The following is a 24,658-nucleotide window of genomic DNA, read 5'->3' as shown; positions in this document are numbered from 1 at the left end:
GTTTATTCAATATTTATGTCTTTAACGAACATCTTTTCCCATGAGTCCTAGACACTTGTGTGCTAAATGTCACGGCTGTGGCTGGTTCAGACATGTCTGTAGTAACAGCAGGACAGAGAGGAGCGAAAGCTCTACAAGTCTTTACACAGCACAAATTACAAATAGAAAGTTGAAAAATGACTTTAGAAAGTGTTGGGGAGTTTTACGGATATACTCAAAACCAAGTTACAATGTAGTACCCATGAGATCGTGCTTGTTGTTCTTTTAATAGGGGCTGTAGTTTTTTCTGTGAACACGACAAAAACGTTTAACGTTATAAGATGACAAAGATTTAAATTTCTGATAGCAACTGCTGTAGTGGAGCTGAGCGGTTGTACTGGGAATCCACATAGGAAGCGAGACATGAGCGGTGCATAAGCGCGATTTATCCGTTCAATCCACACGGACTCTGACCACACCTACGTTCATCGTCTCTGTCCACAGAAGGAGCTGTCTGTCAGCTGCAGCTCCTGGGAAGCTGAGAGGACAGTGGAGGGCCAAACAGCCATCACCAGACTGACTGACAGCAGAAATTTACTGAACCAAAATAGTTTTCATGTCGGCTACACAGGAAGAAATCAACAGTGTTTGTATTTATTGATTCATTGATTTTATTTCCCACCGTAGCAAGTGAGGAAAATCAGCCTACATCGAAACTGGTAGCTCACAGCCAGACTGAGAGCCTTGATCAATCAATATAGATACAGTTAATAAGTTTAAAATACATATACAGCAGGATATTTGTGTGATTTAAACAGCTGTCGGTGCAGATTACACTGTACTAAATGAGACAGAAATAGAGTGTGAAAAAACGCCAAGGGTCTCCATGATACACACGTCACTCGCACATGTCTCGGAGTCAGTGTGGATTGATACATTTATTGAAATGAAAGCGTATCTGTTCTGTGAGATGCGCAAGTGACAGACATCAAAAACGCCTTCTATGCGAATTGGCTTGTTAGAATATGGAAAGTAAACTCCAGGAACAATCTGAATTTTTGGGGGAATTTTGAGTGGTAAATCCCCGTTATTATTGTAACCTGTATATGTACTGTGCAGGGGTAGAACAGAAAGCTTGATAAACAGACTCGTGTCAGAAAAATGAGTGATAAGGGTACATTAATTATAGATATATGCAGACATACCCTTAGACAATCGTGAAAAATATTCATTTTCTGTGATATTGTTATTAATTTTGAACTTGGACTAGGTAAAGCTCCATGCTATGGTCCCATTGTGTTTTCCAGCTAATAAGTCACAGCTGTAGATCATCTGCAGTGATTTGTTTGCCAAAAAAAAAAAAACCCTTCGATGTGTTCAAACTTCTTTCAAACTATGTACAGTTATGGTTACCAACTCTCTTACCACCTCTCTACACTCATATTTTGAGTGTAATTCATTTGCTAGAAAAGAGACAAAACACACAATCAACAAAGTTAGAGATGATTTGACTGAGAGCATTTTTTCCCCCAAAATTTTCTATAGATATCGTGATAATATCGTTATTGTGAATTATTTTGGCCACGATAATCGTGTTGTGAAAATCTGATATTGTGACAGCCCTAATTGCTACACATTCTGTAAATTATATTGTGTATGTCTATGAATGTCAACCATAGCCAGTTCATGAGCCCTTTTTTACTTTGTGTTCTAAACTTTTTCCGAGTATATATTTAGTGTTTCTGTTGGACAGCTTTCATTGCTGTGCTGTTTTTGCTCTGCACTACCCATGGATCGTTTGTCATTTTCTGACTTTTCTGTTGTCTAAGTTTACTATAGGTGGTGCTCTTTTCTTAACATAACCATGATTGCTAAATTGCTAATGCTATTGATATTTATTCCACACAAACTAGAAACATGAAACACTTTCTGTGATGGCAGATTTTTACAAGTAAACTCTAACCTGGCACCTGCCTGACACATACCAACACATCCTCATAAAAAAATTTTAAAAAAAACAAACAAAAAAGACAACAACAACAACATAGGCCTAAAATTCAGGCAGCGAGCGAAAATGACCTATTGTTACGTTTACGCCATCTGGTGGCTGTAGTAATGCATAGCAGCTTTCCAAACCTGTTACAGATCACTGTTAAAAAATAATTCTGTTTTTAGGTGTGATGGTCTGGTTAGATTTTGGCACTTGGTTAGGGTTAGGGAAAGACCACGACATTATGTTTTTTTTAAAAAATGTCCCGACTTACAACATGACACTTGCGGTTGGAAGCAGGAAGTGAATTGTGGTCTCCTGCAGCAAAGTCCATTATCTATTTAGCCATCCACCCAACCTGCCTCCTCCTAACAAGGCAAAAATCATCTTATCCATCTTATTAAGTCACCTTATATTGATGTCATCTGAACTGCGTAACTTCCCCAGGTCATAAATACTACGGCTGCTAGATGGTGTAAACATAACTATAGGTCGTTTTTGCCGGCCTGAATTTTCAAGCAATGCTGTCGTTTTTCTTGTGAGGACGGGTTGCACATACTGCTCCGGCTGTGTGACTGCATCACATCTCATGTCAACCAGGCAGAGCAATCAAGTAAGCATCCCTGTCTCATACAGGTTTTCACCACGCCGCAGCTTTTTTGACCAAATCCAAAGTAGTTGACAAGCCAGCTAATGGATAGGAATCTGTCAGTCAGACATTGAAAACTGTCTTCTGCTGGAGCTCATTGCAGTGGACTGTGATGTGGACATCATCAGCACAGCAGGTTTTGCCATTCATTGGAATGATAGCAGTTCATTCTAATTATGACGCACTGAGATCAGGAAAGGTGCAATCATACCTTGTGTGATCTGAAAGAAGTGAAACAATTTAATGCAATGTGATGGACAGTTCTGAAGTGATTAATGTCCTTTAAGGCAAATCATCATTGTGTTATATCTCTTTATGTAACCATTTGTAGAATTTGTAGGCTGTTTAAATGATATAAAAAAACGTGAGAGTGGAGAGCATTATTAATCTTTCTTTTGTTCTCCTGTCTTTCTGTTTCCTCTGCCTGCCATTTGCTCCTCTCTTTTTCATCCCTCCTTCCTTCTTTCCCTTCCTATCTTACTCTGCAAAGGAAGGGTTGATGGATTTTAAATCAAAATCTTGTAAGATGATATCATTTTCAGGTATATGTGGCTAACAAGATTTCCATGATCTATGCAGACAAATGTCCTATCTCAGCAACATGGTGATCATGTTTTAAATACTCTTCATATGTTTCTGACATTACCTGAAGGTGTCGTGGTGTTAATTTGAAAGTTTACGTTTATGCACAACACGGTCTGCCATTTTCATTGTAATTTTTCTGTGGAGAGAGAGATAGACCCAGGAGATGTGATGAACTTGTGACCCCACCTGTATTAAGTCAGTTGGCCAGTGTACAGCTTAGGACATTTTTTTTTTAAAGTCTATTTGTATCGGTTGTGCTGGACTCACTGACCAATGGTTGACCGGCCCACCAGGGACAATCCCTGCTGTTCCAGATGGCCTGTCCTTGCTATATTCAGTCACAATGTGACTATGTGGTAAAAGCAGAGATATGGGGGTGATACAGGGGTTTCTTTTAGTGTGTTGTTGTGATGGAAGAATTCATGATTTCAAGTGTGTTCCCTAAATCTATTTAGTTTTCACACGTGGTGCCCCAAATCCAGCTGGCTCATTGACTGTGTATGTTCTCCAAATCCATCTCTTCATCAAGTGTGTAAAAGCTGTTAATTGGGGGTATGATGCGTGATGTCAGTCTTTTCGTTGTCTTTTAAATCTTTCCCTGTGTCTCAATTGTCTGCTGCCTCCAGCCATCATCCAACCCTGCTTCACCTCCTTCTCAAAGACACCACTGAGAGACAGAGCATGTATGGTCTGTTTTTTCCATCATAATTAAACATGTTTCCGCCTTTATTCCATGTCCATTAGCAGAGCCCATAGCACTGCTAGGGAAATGGTCATTATTGCAGACAGAAATAGGAACATAAATTTGCTGTTAATGAAAATGTCAATTAGTGGTCTACTGTGTTAGAAGGGGACTGATAGCGCCACCACTGCAAATTAAGCATCCACATGCTCACTGGGGTGGTGACATGCATCCACACACTGTGCAAAACACACATCCAAAATAATACAAAAGTAAATATGCAACTACACACACTTTTTTTTTTTTACAATTTCTGTATTTTCTCACATCTCAAATTATTTGATATCAAATGCTGACTCATTTCCTGTAATCATCACACATCTGGGTAAACAATATCAGTTAATCAGAGATGGAGATTAAAAGTAAGGACAAAAAAGTAATATTTACTAAAAAAAAAAAAAAAAAATGTTCCATTCGTTAGTCCCGTAGTTTCATCCTTAAGCTGTTTCGTCTCTGGAACCCCTGGGTTTGACGAGTTGTTTTGATATTTTTATTCACATATTTGGATCATTAATCAAATGGCGGCATGGAGGGAGGGCAAGCAGAGGGGGATGGATGCGATCCATATAGCATATCTTCTTCAGGGCTTGTGTGTGTGTGTGTGTGTGTGTGTGCGCACATGTTGCGAGATCAATCTAAAAGTCCTCTGCAACAGCCACTTCAGACCCTGGGTGCAGTCACAAAAAAATGATTACCATTACACTCCCACCCTCCACACACCTCCCCTCTAACTCTCAACAGACGATGAGGGGAAATAAATGTTGCCACACACACGCACACATGCACACACACTCACACATATACCAATGGTTGCAGCGCTAGAAATGACAGAAATAAAAAAGACGGATTCCCACCTAAACGTCAATATGAGGGGGATGTATTAAAAGTGCATTTGAAATTCTTAGCAGCGTTCCACTTCATTTCTGAATGTCTGGGTCTTGCACCCTTAAAAGCACAGGGAAATAAATCACGTTTGTTGCTTGCGCCGAGACCCCTATAAAAATAAATAGATGAGCGCTGGTCACCTCAGAACCATTTTTAAAATGTCCCCCTTGCTGCACTGTATCCATAATTATGATTTTGATTGTCTGTGACCACATCCTCCAAGATCAAATGTGAAGCGGAATAACAGCAACGCGGATGAAGAGATTTATTTGTCGTCTGCTGCAGCTAAGGTTGTGCATGACAAACAGATAGCTAATACCTTAGGGTATAAAGTGGTGTTGCTTTGGCTTCAACAACAATATGCTCTAACCTCTTACATTACAAACACTAGACTCTGTATAGAGAATGATGTTCTGGATGTTTGGACAAAGCTTATAGAATTAAAACCTCACCAAAATTTAGACGTTGTGAGTTGCCATCCATACTACTTGCATCATGTTATGTCCATGATATCAGTTTAAAAATGTTTCCTAAACTGCTGATTTTGGCATTTTTGCTTTTATCTGAAGAGTTACAAAAATACTGTAGAGAGAGGACTACCATAGGTCTACACTTGTTATGAATAGCTATATCATGAAACCTGGTTATTTCAGTCCCTTTTTGAACACCTAGTTCATAAAATTCGGCATGGGAAAAATGGGAAAAATACAAACTCACTAGGTGGTAGCAGTCTTCTAAACCACTCTCCAGGCCAGAAAAAAAGTCAGGTCATTGCAAAGTACACTGCATGAAAAACCAGATTTTCGGCCTCGTGAACACCTACAAACCTCACTAAATCCCAGCAGTTAGTGGCTGTTTACAGCCTGTAAAGTCCACGTTCACCTGTGCCATAAATTGTTGAGAGCGAATCGCTGGCAGTGGGGGGAGGGAGGAGGAGGGGGTGGAGGGCAGAGTGGCAGAACGCAGGTGTGAATGACTCTAATTAGCATCTGAATAGTAGTAAAACCTGGCCTGGCTAGAACTTGCCTCACTCAGACATACAAGCACTGGATGAAACTCTAAAAGAAACTCTTTCTTTTGGACTTAACTCTTTCTTTTTTAAAGAAAAATCACTTGTGATTGGTTGGTAGCTGTTGCTCTTTGTCATCCTGGGCCATTATAATGTAGACTTGGGTAAACTCCTCCCTTACAATAATAATAATAATAACAACAACAACAACAACAATAATAATTTAATTTTAAGTTATGTGTATAATTACAATTACAATTTCATTTAGCAGACACTTTTATCCAAAGTGATGTACATCTGAGAGCTGATACAACACAAGCAGTGATCTAGTCAAGAGAGAACAATGTGAACAAGTGCCATAAAGCTAAGTTCTAGTCCAATAGTGAGTGTGGAAGTTCAGGTAGGCTGGAGCTGTTTTAGTTGCTGTTTTGTAAGTGAGTGTTAGGGTTTTGAATTTGATGTGGGCATCAACTGGGAGCTAGTGGAGGGATATGAACAGCGGGCTGACGTGCTGTTTTGGGCTGGTTGAAGACCAGCCGTGCCGCCGTATTCTGGATCATATGCAGAGGTGGGGAGGCCTGCCAGTAAGGAGCTGCAGTTGTCAATGTGTGATATTACGAGAGCCAGTACCAGGAGTTGTGCTGCATACTCAGACAGGTAGGGTCTGATCTTCCTGATGTTCTACAGGGCAAATCTACGTGGCTGAGCAATTAAGGCCACATGAATCTTAAAGGTTAGTTGTTCATCAATCATGACACCCAAGTTTCGGGCAGACTTTGTGGGGATGAGGTGGGTTGATTCAAGCTGGATACTGATCTGTTGTTGTATAGAGGGACAGGCTGGGATGACAAGGAGCTTGGCTTTAGAGAGGTTGAGTTGAAGGTGGTGTTCTTTCACCCATGCTGAGAAATCGGCAAAGCATGAAAAGATCTGAGTCAAGACAGTGTGGTCTTCTGGCAGGGATGATAGGAAGAGCTGGGTATCATCAGCATAGCACTTGTATGAGCAACAATGGGAGCAGATGATTAGTAAGCCTATATCAAAAATACTGCAGTTACTTAAGACTATATATTCATGTGATATATATTATATGTAGTATATATTCATGTATTGTTATCCTGTGGGCTACACTATAATCAATGACACGAATATGAATTTATTGGGGGAAAAAAAGCTTTATTGATTCATTAGCAAAAATAGGAAATGCACAATCACAACTGTCAATGAAACAACTACTGGCCTAGCCAGCAGCTTTCAAAGTGTCCAGGAAGTGTCCTGGAACAAAAGTAAGCCTACAACCAGACCTGGTACATCAAATGAGCCTTGAAATGTCTTTTTGCCACCTCTGAGTCATATGTATTTGGTAGCATTCTGTCAAAATGTGCTCCAGTGAGCAGACATCTGTGGTGTGTAGCCGTATACTTTGGATTAGCTTCCAGTCTTGCCTGAAGTGTGGCACACAGGTCGCTCAGGTAAGCTCCTGGCTGCAAAAGGATGGCGGTTGCATGATCCACCCAGACACCCCTTCAATTGTGCCATCCTCCTCATTGGACATCATATCAATCGTGATGCCCCATCAGAAGTCCATATCATCTGCTGCTAGTACACTCTATCTCACTTCCAGCAGCTGTAAACATAATCAGTACTGCTCAATGCAGTGTGTGTTGACACAATACATCTACTAATGTAGCTGAAAAATAATGTCACATTTACCAACAATAAATCTTACCCTCTTCCTTCTCTGTAGACTCCAGGCTGAACTCTTCATGGCTGCTGCCTGAGCCACAAGGTCCGGTTGGCTGTACCTGAAGTTCCTGTGTCTCATAGTAGGTCTTACAGGCAGCTGGAAAGCAATTCAATTAGTATGTTATAAATAGCAAAATAGGAAATAGCCTAGCTAATTCATGGAAAAGATACACAGTAAAAAAAAAAAAAATCACAGTGAACATTACTTACTTAGAATGACATCATTATCCACACTGTGCAAATCTGATCTTGCAGCTAGGGTTACCACCAAATAAGAAGTGACTGGCTCGTTGTGAGACAAGCTCAGTCTGTGAAAACAAAATGTAAATAGATCAGAGAATGTATATATTTACTTTTATACAGCAGAATGCATGTAGTCTACTTTTTTAATCTTATCCTTGCTCCGGTTCGTAGTACCTGCAATTTGCTTCAGAGTTGGGAAGACGACGCACCTTTTCCTATAAAACACAACAAGACAAAAAAAGTCACTTTTGTGAACATTTATATCTAAGTTTAAGCAGTTTGTAGGCGCATTTAATCACTGCAAACCTTGTCACTGAATTTATTTTTACCGCAATTTTGGGATTGGACGCCTGTGTTTTCCTCTTCATCTCCTACATGGATACCAATTTGGTGTTCACTGTGGTCAGTTGCTGATTCACATCGGCAGCAAACTGAGTCATCTGGCAAGACAGCCCACTCATAACAGTTAGCAGTTTCTTGTCTGTGTCTGTTGCGGAACTGGCTGAAAGGAGTCGATCACAAGGCAGTCCATTGTGCAGAGGTGTATCTGGAGAGTCAAAGGTGTGATGACATCTGTGCATTGTAGAGATAGAATTTGATGTTACTTACAAGCAGCAAAGACACAATTTAATAATGGTACACATGGAGAACAGGTCAGTGTTTATATGATCTTGTCTCACAAGATCCTCAGTGTGACCATGACCTCGCATGTGATTGGATGAGCCCTCTAACATGATAATGTAAGCGAATGATGTAGCATTTATTGGCTGGTTGAGAATTCGGTTGCTTTTCACTGTGATGGTCATTGTAATCATTTGTTTTAAGTGTTCACATACCATTTTGTGTGGTACTGATGGTGTGAATACAAATATTTAATGCATCACTTATGTATCCTCTGCATGGGTTTGCATGTTTTCCTGACCAAACAGCAGATGACCAAAGCATTCATCTGCAGCCATTCAGATTCATTGCAAGATGAAGAAGCAAATATCTCTTGTTACACACAGGCTTATTCAGAACTAAAGCTATAGATGGAAAACTCAAAATGTTTCACCCCCATATTTCATTTTTTCAACATCAGCTCTACAGTGTACAGGTTAAATTTCTGTTAGGGAACTATGAAAGCAATTTTATAATAAACAATTGGATTATTAACAATTCCAAAAGCCCCTGAGTGACGTCCCTAGAGAATACTTTTTAACAGGTACACAAGTGAATCAATGACCACGTTCAGTGCACTAACACTAGCTGTTTGACATGCACATATGATGATATTTTCAGCCTACAGTGAAACAGAGTAAAACTGCACATATAATTATTCACTCTCAAATGGACCCATCCATGTGCTGAGTATGGTCGTTTGAGAGTGAAACAGCACATATGATGGTCTTTTCACCGTCCCTAACCCATTTAGCTTATTTAACTCAATTAGCAGTAATTATTACCTATGTTTGTTTTGAGCTGTTTTAAGGATGAGTTTGTGACTGAGGAGGATAAAGAAGAGGAAAGCCTTGCAAAGGTGCAGAGTGAAGCCTATCCCAACCAGCAAGATGGAGAGGGACATGGAAGTGATCAGTCTTCGGAAAACCAGAAGACATACTGATGAAACTTCTGGCCATGATGATTTTGTCATGGCAAGCAACCTTCAAGATTTCTGACAATGCCATAACATCACTTCTTATGTGCATCAAACAGTTCATGTGGGTAATCGGAAATGTTCCCTGTGCTGATTTCCCTCACTGCATTCTCAAGCAATATTCCAAAGACTTTATTCTCTTTGAGGGAATGAACAGTCTTCCTCCATGACAATTTCTTACAATATGCAGTTTGTCCAAAACGCATGACAGTATATATGTTTACTGAAACCTGAGCTCAGATTGGATAGTACAAAGGTGTGCAAGACTTCTGGTTACATCCCATTCTACAAACACCCACAGAAGAGGTCTGCACTGAGGAAGAAATGTGGCTCTGCCTTGCTAAAAAGGCAAAATCTTCAAGCAGTTAAGAGTATGTCTATCCAGCCTTACTTTTACAAGAGTGTTGTACAGTCTCTGGAAGACCTTGATTTGAGGAGAAATGTGAAGAATGGTGAAAGTGGAAAATACCTGAGGATGTGTTTAGGGTTGGGTCTTTTTTTTTGTTGTTGGTCTGGTCTGGTGTACGAGCTTAAACCGGTTTGATTTTATGCAAACCACCTGACAGCTGGCAAATTAAAAAGTAGCCTACATCAGCAACCTGTGCCGACGGTGCTAAATCCAACTTTTATTGCATTAGTAATAAGCAATATGACAACACGATTAACATAATATTATGTTTGTTTATAAACAGTCACTAGTGTCCGAGTGCACAAAAAAAAGACTGACAGGCCATGGGCAATTTAGTGCTGAGGCCGGCAACAAAAAACCCTCTCTCTCTTCTCTTCAATCTGCTTACAAATAGCACAACTTTACACTTTCAAATTGCGTGCAGTGCATAAGCCAAAGTCCAATTTTGTACTCAGTTTGAAGAGACCGGGTTGCAAATTTCAGTAGACCAATCAAAGGTGGGTGGGGGGAAGATGATGCGCATGGTGCACGGTGTGTTGTTTACTAGAAAGTTCATGTGGTTCTTGGGGTAACGAGATGAGACATTGCAGAATTAGTGTCAAAGAAAACGAAAACTGTTCCAATATGGCAACATTTTGGATTCAACGTCAACAAAAGAGGTGAGCCGAAAGACATAAATGAGGCAACATGTAAACCCTGCATGAAAAAAGTCATGTCAAAAGGTGATAATACATCATCAACTTACATTCCCACCAGTGAAAATATTTTTCCATTGCTGCACAGATGGGCCCCACAGTGAAAGGGGGACTTCTGGGCCTACTTCAACACAACTATCCATAGAAGGGCTTGAAATACAAATGAGACAGTGCTAGATTGTAGGAGTACACTGAAGCAGTCACCACATTCATTGCTAAAGAGATGGCATCTTTCAATACAGTGGAAAAAACATCTTTTTAATCACCGCTCAAAACACTCGACCGTCAGTATGATCTGCCAGATTGAAAGCAAAAATAAAAACTGATTGTGTTGCTGCTACATTCTCATTCATGGGCTTTCATTATGTTCCACTGGAGAGTGGCTGAGTCACGTAGGACACCTAGTGGTAAAATTCGGTATTACCAGTCCGGTCCGGTATTCGGCTTAAAGGTAGAGTCAGTGATTCTGGAGAAAGATCGTTCAATACAGGCAGCTGTCAGCAGGCATCTGTGTAAATCACAAAAATATCCCGCTGCTTCTGTGGACAGAGACGCTGAGAGCAGGTCAAGTCAGAAGTGGGTAGGTTGCAGAGAGGCGTAGATTGTGTATGGACTGTTGCACTCACATGAGACAATTTTTTTTTCACTTGTGTACGAGAGGAACAGAAGTGACATAGCTGACGCATCGCTCTGGATTCCGCCATATTTCTCTTTTGGTCGTTGCCTTGGCAATGTGTGTCCATGAATTGGTGGGAGGGGGGCGGAGCTTCTGAAGGAACACGAAGGGAGTGGTGTATTTGTTTGGGTATTTAGTTCAAATATCAACAATCTTTCTCCAGAATGAATGACTCTACTTTTACCATCAAACAGGCTGGAACATTTTTACATAGGCCCAACCCTAGATGTGTTTGGAGACAAGTATGGCAGGATTACCAGTATGTGAATGGAGAGCCTTTTTTAATGGAGCCAAATATGATGAAATATGATATGACACCAAGATGTGTGGTAAACACAACGACCGTGCATTTAAGCAAGACAGTGACTGTAGTCATGCCACTCTGCATGGTGGTTGACATTTAGGATAGTGTACAAAGCTCTTCATAGGCAAGATTGAAGGGGTGGATTTTCAGTCTTGTGGCCCAGTCTATATATAGCCTTTCAATCCTTGTATGTATATACTGATTGTAAAACAAGTTACTGACCCTCACTGGATAGTATTAACATAAATTGCTGAAATAAATTGTACTGTTTTGTGTATCTTTTTTTATAACATTATTGACCATTGCTAGTGGAATACAAGGTAATTCATCATAGCATACTTATATAAGGCAAATCTATTCAAGCTATAATTTATAAGTCTATAACTATACTAAGCCTGAGATTTTCTTAAAATGGAGTTAGTACCTTTTAGAAAAAGGTGTAACCTCTGCACCAGTACTAAGGTGAGTCAAAATTCCCCTACTATCCTGATTTACATTTGTATAGCTCACAGCATTTTCATTAACATTTGAAAGCCTTCCCTATACCTAGGGGCCGGGGGTCAACTGCCAAGCTTCTCTGACTCATAAAACTGCCAGAAATTGAAACCCCATGTCAATTCCTGGCAGTCCCTGGAAGTTTTCTGTGCTGCCTACGAATTCCTGTCAACCTGTACTTCCACAGCAATTTACAGTGCTGCTTACTCACGATACTCCCACTTTTCATGCAGTGTAATGAAACACACAATGTACCCTGATAGAAAAAGATCTTCCATTTAACTACTACTGGTGAACAGCACTGTAGTCAGTGACCTGTACCATCTTTGATTTTGCAAGATTTCCACTTAATTTGGTTCTTTTTGGGTCACTTGGCTTCACTGAGCCTAACATTGGTGATCTCGGATAACCGGTATCATGAAGCTGGTTATCAACTGGCACATTAAACTCTGGATTTTCCTGCCCAGCTATAAGCATGTTCATGTGAAAGTTGTGTTGTTAATTACAAATAAATCAAAAGCAACATCATCAGAACTATGAGTAGAGTACTTATGGCATGAGATGAAATGGTGATACCCACAGGCAATGCTGGTTATTGTAGCGGCTGAATTCAGTTCAATAAGGAGAGATCAATTGAAATAATTACTGAGATTAGCAACTTGAAAAGATTTTGGTGATTAGATTCTACCAATGCGAATGTTCTTCATAAAGCGTAGGTCCACATGAAGACAGGAGATACGAAGGCTGACTGGTCAGTAAATAGGCTCTTCACCAAGCGAGTAGTGCCAGATCTGAAAAGTGAAGCCAATGCAGAAGTGGTAAGCAGTAAGTGGTAAGTCATTTTGACCGCTAAACTCCAAACTCTATAATCTCTCATGATAAATACCCAATTGAAAGATTAATGCAGTTTAATTATACATTTGTCAATATGTTATTGTCAACATATTATTCACACCAGTATTTTTCCATAGTGAATTCAGTCAACATGACTCAGAACAAGAAAATAACAATTGAAAGTATCATATTTGATTATGAAACATTTTATTTTAACATTTATAACACACAAAATAATCAAAAAAGCTGGCTATAGACCAATAAAACAATTAAATAACACTAATTATATATTAACATAATTACATCAATAGTGTGCTTGGTTATTTAAGCTTCACAGTCAACACAAGTGACCTCTCTTCTCCTCACACAGTTTCCACACGGGTTTGCGGCATTTGCAGGAGGTGTCTTGTGTTTTATTTTGATTGCAGCTTCTCCGAACCTGGCACTGCCTCCGTTTTGGTGTCTGCTGCGGTGGTTGCTTCTGCTGCTGACCTTGTGCCAACTGCCATGCTGCCTTTTTCCCCTCCATGAACTCCACTCTCAGCTCCTCTGTCAGTTGCTGCATGAACTTGCTGCACTCCTTGAGGAGGATGTAGGCACTGATCCCAGCCAGGTCAAGTTATAAAATACAGCCACTGGCCACCTAGTGTACTGCCTTTCACAGAGAACACCCTTGCCATCTGATCCAGGATGTCCACGCTGTACTTGGTGTGATTATAGTGTGTCACCAACTCTGTGACACCCACGGTTGTGTGCATGTTGCTCAGAATGCACACATTCTTCCTAGGCTTTCCCTGGTAGATGGTGAGCATCACATCAGCACATTTCAGCACCTTTGTGCTCAATAGCAGGGTGCCAACCAGGCTGGTCTTCTGGGCCTGTAAGACGATGACCAGTTTGAGAGAAGTGAAAAAATTATCCCTTGTAGTACTTCTCTGCCAGTCTCAGCACCACACTCTCTCCCACGAGCTGACCTCTCCTCCACATCTCCTCCTTTCCCAGAAATGGAGCCCCATTCAGCATGTATTTTGTTTGGACATCCGCAGCCAGCCAAGATTTGATGCCGAATTTATCAGGCTTATTCCCCATGTACTGAATAAATTTGCACTGGGCCTTGGTGGGGAACAGCTGCTCATCTATAGTGATGTTGGCACCAGGCTTGTAGCAGGCTATGCTGTTCTGAACAAACTTGTTGCAAGTGGCCGACCCCAGGGCAAACTTGTCATCTTGCAGACGCACACGTCGGGTCTCCTTATCAAACCACAGGAATCTCCATTTCTGGCCATGGTTTCCTTGAAAAACAGAAAGCCCCCTTTCTCCAACCACAGACTGTCCAACTCCATGTTTTTTGCACCCTGTGCTCCACGGATATATAGCAGGGCTATGAAGGCTTTCAGTTCAGCCACTGTCAGGTCCCATGAGCTGTCACCACTGTGCCGATGTGCCTCAGCCACAGTGCCTGATATGCTTCAGCATGCCATCATCAAACACACACAAGAAGGCCGTGAGCACGTCTTCAATATTGTGCTTCACATGTGCTGTGGGGCCAGTAGCTTCAGTCAGGACATTTTGACTATGCCTTCTCCCTGGATGTTCAGTTGACTGAAGGACTGTCCACACTGTCCACTCCAGTTGGCTCAAGAGCAGGTACTGGCTCAGAAAGGCCTAGAACAACAACAACAATCATAATAATAATAATAATAGGACAGCAGAGCATAATGCAGCACAGCAGGGCAGCAGGACAGCAGGAAAGGACAGTGGAGCTCACCTGGTACGTCAGCCGTGAACGGAACATCTGGATCCATAGTCTCCGATGAAAGCTGTCTTTTCCCTCAGTGTGGACTCTGAATCACTCTCTGAGAATGAAGTGTTTTCATTCACTCAGGAGAGGTGGCTGTCACTTTCCACCTCTGATAGATCCCCTCCATCAGAATCATCGCTGTCCAAGTTCTGAAGCATCTCCAAGGCCATGGCAGCAGGTATCTTTCTCTTAATTCTTTCTTTTATTTCAGACATTTTCCAAAGGCTCCTTATAAACTCCAACGTAGGTAAATACAATAGTACAAACAATATTATTTGTATTTGTAAGCAAATTAGCATTTGCAAATAGCACTTGAGACTGCTAGTGACGTCACAGAGACAGTGATAGTTGCAAAGCAACCAAAATTGCAACATCAACTGCGAGAAAGATTAACTTGAATAGCGCAAAATTCTGTTTTCAATATGACCGTGTATGGCCAGAGCAATCAACACTGATGGAAAACAATTGGGACACCGAGTGATTGAGCTTGGGACGCTCCTACAGTGAGTTTTCATCATAACTTACTGGGATATTTTGCAATCTATTCCTCTGTCCTGTGGCACAGATGAGCCCAGGTACTAGAGTGAATCACCAATCCAGTGGACCAGTCATCTGCCACCCCATTTCGGAGAATAGCAAGTCTCCTCTTCATGCTGATCCTGCTCTCCGGAGATGTTCAGCCAAATCCTGGACCAGTGACCCCTGGAGTGCTGCAAAACTTCGATGCTGATTTGTGCCCGAGTGTGTCTGGGATTCCTCTGGTGCCAGTAATGAATGAGCAGCAACTTTCTGAGCTGGGCTTCTCCCTTAACAGACTAAACTTTGTTAACACGAGGCATGATGTCTCAATGAATAACTTTTCGCTACCGGGCTGTGGAAACCTTGATAGGTCCAGTGTCTCTCTCACAAAAGCTGCTGCTGACACCACTGTGTGTTGAAACCCTGCAGTGAGGAGGCAGAGGTTATTCAAAACCTTCCAAACTGTCAATCATGCAAAAGTCTTATGGGACCTGAAGCTGAAACCGAGGGGGCTATTTGGTGGACATTTTAACATCAGGAGCATTACTGCAAAGAGCAGTCAGCTAACTCATCTTGTGTCTGACTCAAATCTGGACTTTCTCCGTCTGACTGAAACATGGTTTAAACAAACAACTCCTGCAAGTGTGTTCACGGTGCCCGGATACCAATGTTTCAGAGGAGACAGACCTGATGGAAGAGGAGGAGGGGTGCTTTTTTGTGTGAGAGACATCAACAAATGTGAATGTGTGGTTTATAATGCGGGTAACACGTTAGAATATGGTGGGATAAAAATAATGTTATCCCAGCAAATGTCTTTTAACATCATAGGTATCTATGGTCCCTGTTCTGCAACTGACACTTTCTATGATCAACTCACAGAAGTCTTGAAAGAGTGCAATCTCAACAAAGAATTATTACTTATGGGTGATTTTAATGTGAACTGGGAGGATAAAACTAAGAGGAAAAAACTAAAAATAATCACAGAGAAATTCCAAATAGAACAACCAGTAAAAGGCCCAACTAGGATTACAAAATGCTCCAGTACACAAATTGATATATACTAACAAACCAGAAAGAATAACTAAAAGTTATAATTTAATCACTGGCTTATCAGATCATAACCTAACCCTATGTGCGAGAAAACTGACTAAAAGTAGATTTAAGACCACGGCAACTAAGACAATGATCCTTCAATGCATACCCAGAGCTAAGCAAGAAGAATTTATCAATGAAATTAACAGCTTGAACTGGGATGATGTACTGGACTATGGCTGTGATACTTTTACTCACAGAATCAACTCTGTGAGGGAAAGATTTAATGTGAGGATACAGATAAAATCTAAAAATAAAAAGAATTTACTGTGGTTTAATGAAAATTTGTGGAAACTAATGAAATCTAGAGATGCTGCGTTAAGGAAGGCAATTAAAACTAGAGGAGACACTGACATGCTGATTTATAAAGGTTTAAGGAACAAAGTTATCCAAGAACTAAGAGAAGCTAAATCTCGTTTTTATTTCAATATTTTGAATGAGGCAAAAGGCAACAGTAAATTGATCTGGAAAAACATCGATAATCTCACAAGGAGGGACCCAAAATTTTTAGGGGATTTTAAATTCAAAGTACAGGGAAAGTTATTTGAAGATCATTTTAGTGTTGCTTCTGTCTTTAATATTTTTTTTGTTGTTGTCATTAAACCACTGACAACATTTCTTCATACAAGCAATTTTGGTCTACATTGTATGCAGTTTGGCTGTAGAGCAAACCATTCCACCGAAACTGCTACCTTGCACTTAATAGAGCAAATTAAATCAAGACTTGATAAAGGAGGAGTAGTTGGTGCTGTATTTTTAGATCTACGTAAAGCATTTGATACAGTCAATCATGATGTTTTAATATCGAAACTCTCTAAATTTAATTTCTCATCTAGAGCACTGGCATGGATGTCTTCATATTTATCCAATAGGATACAATGTTGGTGACACACTGTCCAGTAACATGGGGTGCAAAATGGGTGTTCCACAAGGGTCAGTGTTAGGTCCCCTATTATTTAGCCTATATATTAATGATCTCCCTCAACAGTGTCATGATATAGAGCTACAAATTGTATGCAGATGACACCGTTGTGTACACACATGCAAAAACAGCTGTGTTAGCTGCTGCTAAGCTAACAACTGCATTGGAAAGGATCACATATTGGCTTGATTAATCATGTCTGAGTCTAAATGTAAACAAAACAAAAGGTATGTTTTTCTCTAAAACTATGGTGCAATCTCCTAATGCTGATATTTTCATCAAAGTTGAAAAAATTGACATAGTTACTGATTTTAAATGTCTTGGTGTGACACTAGATCCCAATTTGAACTTTAAGAAACATGTTTAAAAAAATGGTTAAAACCATAAAGTACAACTTAACAAATTTTAGATATATTAGAAACTGTCTCTCTTTGGATGCAGCCAAAATATTTATGCATGCTATGATTCTTTCCCATATGTCTTATCACATGTTGGGGGCAGGCTAGAGAAAAAGCCATAAAACCTCTTGAGTCCTTATACAAACAAACTCTAAAAACTCTAGACAAAAAGCCAATGCATTTCCATCACTGTAGGGTACTGGAGAAATACAATTTACTGAGCTTTGACAATTTTAGATTATTCTCAAATTTGTGCGTTTGAGAGTTTATAAAATTTTAAATGGTTTGGCCCCTCCTCCACTATGTGACTTTGTGTACACTCGCTCAGTTAGTTCTATTAGAATATCCTTTATACAAGAGTGTACCATACCATTTCGCCGCACTGCATTTGGGCAGTCAGCTTTCTCTGTGAAAGCCACAAATCAATGGAATGCCCTACCTGATGATATGAAGAACTATAGCTCTATCAATACATTCAAGGCCAAATTAAGAAATCAACTAAAGACGAAATCAGCTGTGTGACCACTGAGTCTAGTTTACATTATTAATTTTTAATTGACATTGTGGGTGTATGTGATGTGCTGTTGTGTGTAGCTTTGTATTTTGTATGGTGTGTTCTGCGTGTTTTTTTATTTTTGTTTTGCTTTGTACTGTTTGTTGTTGTGCTGTTGTATGTTTTGATTGTGGGGGACTACGGATGCAAATTAGCTTCGAGCTAACTCCGATGCAGTGCATCTTTAATGTTTAAAACTGCACACTGTCCCAGTCAATAAATCAAATTTAAAAAAATAAATTTATATATAAAAAAACAAGTCACTACCATGGCAACAACGTTGATTACGTATCGTAACCATGGCGTAACCCCAGATTCACAAACTATAGGTGTAGCTGCCGCTATTTCAGTGTGTTTTCAGTTCATTAAAGTTAATTGTAACATTTTGGTCGCCTAAGAAAGTTGTATTTGGTTGTGATAAAGGATCCTCTAAGGAAGGCGTTGGATGTTCAGTTTTTTCTGGTGAGTACATTTTGTTCAAATGGTTTTAGGCCTGTTTTCACTACCAAAATTAGCATTAGCATTAGCATTATCACTGTAAATCATAGATTGTAAATGTACCATGGTAACCAAGCTAGTAGTTAGTGCAACTCAGCTCCACCCTCTCTTCCAAATGTGGTCATTTCTGGCTCCAAAAATCAAACATAGCAACACGGTGAAATCCAAGATGGCGATGGTCAAATCGCTAAACTCGAGGCTTCAAAACTGCAGTCCACAAACCAATGGGTGACGTCATGGTGACTACGTCCATATTTTTTACAGTCTATGCTCTTTACAGGTTTTCATTTTATCATCTGAAGTAAGCTGAGATTACCATGATGATCTATCCCAGTTAAAGCCAGCTTTGTGATGAATGTGCCTTGTGCCCCAAAAAAACATACAGTATGTTTATGTTCAAGTGCCAAAGCCCTCTAATGGCTGTAGTAATTATGATGAGGGTCAAGGAACGCACATATTGTGATACGTAGTGATACAATTCTGTGTCATAACTTCTTCAGAGAATTTTCCACCCTGCTGAAAAAAAATAATCCTGGCAAAACAGAAATCTTTGCACACTCTGGATATGTTTTGGCATTGAAACTTGATGACAGTACACAACAAAAGCATGAAATATATTTCATGCATTTTTGCAGTTTCAATCTAAAAATTTCAATATCAGTATTTGCCGTCATAAGCTCTTACCAACATCTAAAATAAACACCTGCATGCACGTCCATACACACCAGCACACACAAATATACACATGCACACCCACACAGGAAAACAGTGACACTCCAGTGAATCTTCACTCAGTCTCTGAAACAGAACGCCCATCTTTACTTTGATAGCTGTCATTTCTACACAAGATTTTCCTCTGCTGCTGGGGGAAATAAAAGAGCTGGTGGTAATGGAGGATAATTACACATCTCTCTCTCTCTCTCTGCCTGTGTGTCCCTATGTCTCTCTGTTGTTTTCCTCTGGTGCTGCATTGCACAGGATGGATGCAAACTGCAGCATTCAGGCCCATTACATCTGCAATGAGTGGAGATGCAAGCAACATCTGGTGTCTAAGCTGTGATAGAGAGCGCTGCCTGTGCCTTTTTAATAGATATCTGGAGGCGACAGAGTGGGATATCTCACATCTCAATGTTAACTCTTCAAAGTGCACAAAGAGGTACAGGGTGTGTGTGTGTGTGTGTGTGTGTGTGTGTGTGTGTGTGTGTGTGTGTGTGTGTGGGTGGGTGGGGTTGGGGGGGGGAGGACAGAAAGAAAGGACAGGAAAGGATAAAGGAAAGCAGTGGTGAGCAAAGAAGTAAGATGTACACAGAGGAGGGGGGGAGGGATGAGTGGAAGGAGGGTGTTGGTGCAAGCCAGGTAAGAAAAGTGGATGAGTTGGAGGAAGAATGATACAAACACAGGATGAACAAGAGGGAGATGGGAGGCAGGGATTGCTGAATAAAGGACAGAAGGAAGAAAGAAACAGGAAAAGGAAGATAAAAACTGAAATGGAAGGAGCAACAATGGAGAAAATTTATAAGAAACTAACAGAAAATCGAAATGCAAAAGGAAACATATAGAGCTGAAGGAGAAGGAAGAAGCATGAATAAGTAAGAAGGACTGAAAAGTAAACAGCTAAATATAATATCAAAATACGGAAATAAAGAAAAAAGGGAAAAGAAAATAGCAATGAGGAGGCACTAAAGAAAGGTGAAGAAGGAATACAATTAAAATGTGAGGACAGAGGATAGACATAGGATAGGCAGAGAGTGCAGACAGGACATAAGAAGAGAAGGGAAACGAAGGAAAGAGCCAATAAATATGAAGTGGGCTTTATCTCAATAACTACTTTACTAGACGTAGAGCAGGGGGTGGATTATTTGAGGGTCAGCTGTGGTGAGTCAAATATCAAGGGCCAATTTGTGATTTTAGTCCACCATCAAGCAAGTTGAGCTTGCTTGATGGTGGAATAAAATCCCAGCAAATGTGTCAAATCTGTCCTTAGTCAATTTAGCATTTTGGTGGCACATAAATGGCAGGAAGATAAATGGCACAAATGTACCACACTATCATTAATGTGATTTGTAATGCAACACACCTGGGGGACGCCAGGAGAGCAACAGTGAAGATGTTAAGCTGAGACCTGGAAGACTGCATAAGCCTTTTTCACAGCAGACATTTTGACTTTTCACAGTAGGAAAAGCACATTACCAATAACATTAACGATGGCTCCGTTCAATTCCAGTGTCCCAATAAAGTGAACCAGTTTGTACAATACTCTAAAAATGAAGCAGCTACAGGGAACTCAACCATTAATATGCATGTGTGTGTATATATACGCTAATAAGCCAAAACATTCAAACCTCTTGCCTAATATTGTGTAGGTCCCCCTCATGCCGCCAAAACAATTCTGACCCATCAAGGCATGGACTCCACAAGACCTCTGAAGGCGTCCTCTGGTATCTAGCACCAAGACGTTAGCAGCAGATCCTTTAAGTCCTGTAAGTTGCAAGTTGGGGCCTCCATGGATTGGACTTGTTTTTCCAGTACATCCCACAGGTGCTCGATTGGATTGAAATCTGGGGAATTTGGAGGCCAAGACAACACCTTGAACTCTTTGTCATGTTCCTCAACCATTCTTGAACAGTTTTTGCAGTGTGGCAGGGTGCATTATCCTGCTGAACTTTTTCAGCAATTTGAGCTACAGTAGCTCTTCTGTCGGATCCAACCAGACAGGCTGGCCTTCACTCCCCAAGCGCATCAATGTGAACATCCAAGACCCTGTCGCCGATTCACCAGTTATCATTCCTTGGACCACTTTTGGTAGGTACTGACCACTGCATATTGGGAACACCCCACAAGACCTGTCGTTTTGGAGATGCTCTGACCCAGTCGTCTAGCTATCACAATTTGGCCCTTGTCATAGTCACTCAGCCCATTTTTCCTGCTTTCAACGCATCAACTTCAAGAGCTGACTGTTCACTTGCTGCCTAATATATCTCACACCTTGACAGGTGCCATTGTAATGAGATAATCAATGTTATTCACTTCACCTGTCAGTGGTTTTAATGTTTTGGCTGATAAGTGTATATATATATATATATATACAGTATATATATAGTTTATTTGCACCTGTGTTTTTCCTACTGTGACATATTAAAATGTGTTCTGCAGAAAAGGCCCTGTTGTTTTGAACTGTTTAACAATATGTGAACATACCCACATACCCCTTTATCTCTTGATTTAATACATTTTTTTATGGGTTGTACACTTAATTCTGCTTGTCTTGGCTGTGTCTTTTTTAGCTCCCTTTTCCCCCTTTTCTTCTCCCTGTGTACTTTATAACTTGTGTTTTGGAAGGTGCTATATAAATAAAGTTTGCTTGCTTTTTACCCATAAGATATAGAATTGAAAAGCAGCCAGGCCAATGCCAGAGGCCTACCAGCTGGAATGGCTACAATCACCACTTTTATTGGCTTTTGTGCCAAATAAAAACCAACTGCAACAAATTTGCTCAAATACAGCAAGGCAAAACTTTGTTTCAAGTCCCATCTGAAAGCGCCTTAATAATAGTCAGTCAAAATTCTCTCACTAAACACATGGGCCAAATGGTTAAGTCGAAAAGTTTGTATTTTGCTCTAAATTTTTGATTCCTTTCTTACAGAGTGGACCCTGTTTTTCCCACCATGTTGTAGCCCTTCTGGGATTTCAGTTGAAAACTTGGGTGTATTTTTACATTGGAATCTTGCCTCGCACAGCTTTAACTCACATAATTATCAAGAACAGAACAGAAAATACAATTACACAAAGTGATATAGTCTGTTATTTCATTTAGATTTCCCTTTCTCTCTCTCTCTCCCTCACACACACACACTATGGCAAAACAAGAGATCACCTTCAAGTGCAGCGACGCGTCAAGCTGAGCCTTCAGCTGTTGTTACGGCGACGCACAGCTGATCAGCAGCCAGCCTGACAACTTCATTCACCCAGCACCTGCTAGTTGTCAATCACACACAGGAGACGGATGTATGTGTGTGTGTGTGTGTGTGTGTCCTGAGGCTATTGATGAAGCTGTCAGAGAGAGGATGAGACATGTCCATCACCCCTCTTTATCTCTCTTTCTGTCTGTTGCTCTCTTATCCTCTCCCTCTCCTTCCCTCTCTCTCTCTTTCTGTGCCCTTGATCTCTCCACATTCAGCATTCCCTATTCATCCTTCATTACACCTCCCACACACAATAATCTCCCTACACACCTTCACCACCTACTGCCTCTAGTTATTTACCATGGGATTTTTATATTGGGTATAGTAAAGTGAACCTAAATGGCATAAACTCAAAGGAGCACACAAAGCTGCATGTGTACAAGTTTACACTCGCATACACACCTGTACATGCATGCTGTGATGCAAAACACATAAACACACAAACTTACAACCCTTGAGTGTGTTTGATAGTTCCCCTTTGACAAAAACATGATTAACATGCACCTAACCTTGCTCCCACTGCACTGTAAGTTCAGCTAAAGTTCACTTGGAACATGGAGGGAGGAAATGGTTGATCAGCTGACAAATTAAATGAAACACCAACACAAACCATCATGATAGAAACTCCTCAGAGCTCTTGTGGAGAGGTGAACACCATTCTTCCAAAAGATATTCCCTCATTTGATGTTTTGATGATGATCTAACATGTTGGTTTGAAATCTCTCACAGATGCTCAACTGGCCTGTGATGCCAGATTATGAAGGCACCAGATCAGCAAAACATATGATTCAAATTATTTTTATATGCATGAAACCACTCAGTGACCTCTCAGACGCACCTCAACCTGTTATATTTCTCCAATCATTTATTCAGGTTTGTCATTTCATTTGTCACCTGTCTGTGAATTTATTTCATCATTATCTAAATACAGCATACTGAGGTCTATCAAGACTATATTACCCAAGAAAAAAAGGTTTTATCATTGCTTTGAACTTCAAATCACTGTATCTGTGGATGACGTGCACATGTTTTAACGCTGTTTGATGCATGTATTTATTTACATGGTTGTGGAATAAATCCCTCTCAACTGATTACCTAATTGTTAACCCAGCTGGGCTGAACCTTCAATCCCATTTTAATCATTTTTCCTCTTGAGCCACCAGCAGGTTTAAGTTTTGACTTTTTTGATTTTGTATAGACATTCATATACATATGTATCCTATTTAGTTTGGTGACGCCTTGACTTTTTATCTGGCGCCATCATTAAGTCAAAATTTTTTCTTTGTTCAATTCTTTAGTTTATGACCAAATACCTGCAAAACTAAGACATTCCCATCAGCCTCAGCTGTACTTTGTGTGCTAATTTGTGCAAATGTTTGCATGCTAACATGCTAAACAAAGTCAACTTTGTAAACATTGTACATGCTAAATGTCAGCATGTTAACATTGTCATTGGGAGCATGTTAAAGTCTTGATGTGAGCATTTTGGGGCACCTTGTGGGCTGTGCTGTGGGAGTATGGGGTACCGGGACCGTTGCTGTGAGCCATTCGGTCCTTATATAACCACAGTGAGAACTATATTCTCAGCAGTAAGTTCTCAGTGGGTGTTGGGCCCCGTCAGGTTTGTCCCTTGTCACCAATACTGTTTGTGATTTTCATGGACAGAATCACAACGTGCAGCCGGGGGGAAGAGAGTGTCTGGTTTGGGGACCTTAGGATTTTTTCACTGCTTTTTGCAGATGATTTGGTTCTGTTGGCTTCAACACACCTTGACCTCAAGCAGGCACTGGGATGGTTTGCAGCAGAATGCGAAGCGGTCGGGATGAGAGACAGCACTTCCAAATCTGATGCTATGGTGCTCTGCCGGAAAAAGATTGGGTTGGAAGTGAAAATGAAATGGAGTTCAAGTATCTCGGGGTTTTGTACATGAGGGTGAGATGGAGCATGAGGTTGACAGGTGGATTGGTGCAGCATCAGCAGTAATGTGGGTGTTGTACTGGATGGTTGTGGTGAAGACAGAGCTGAGCCAGGAGGCA

General features: G+C 40.5%; 1 long non-coding RNA gene across 1 annotated transcript; it reads right to left on the bottom strand.

Annotated features, from left to right (window-relative positions):
• Nucleotides 1-7,009: 7,009 nt before the first annotated feature.
• On the bottom strand, nt 7,010-8,494 carry LOC137189605 (uncharacterized). The gene is made up of 5 exons (XR_010929672.1): nt 8,135-8,494; nt 8,003-8,043; nt 7,796-7,893; nt 7,569-7,682; nt 7,010-7,466 (listed from the first exon to the last, which is right to left on the bottom strand). It is a non-coding gene; the product is annotated as an uncharacterized lncRNA (long non-coding RNA).
• Nucleotides 8,495-24,658: the final 16,164 nt, after the last annotated feature.

The sequence above is a fragment of the Thunnus thynnus genome, chromosome 1, assembly GCF_963924715.1.
Source record: "Thunnus thynnus chromosome 1, fThuThy2.1, whole genome shotgun sequence".
Classification (NCBI taxonomy): Eukaryota; Metazoa; Chordata; class Actinopteri; order Scombriformes; family Scombridae; genus Thunnus; species Thunnus thynnus.
This window is presented reverse-complemented; position numbering and strand designations above follow the sequence as displayed.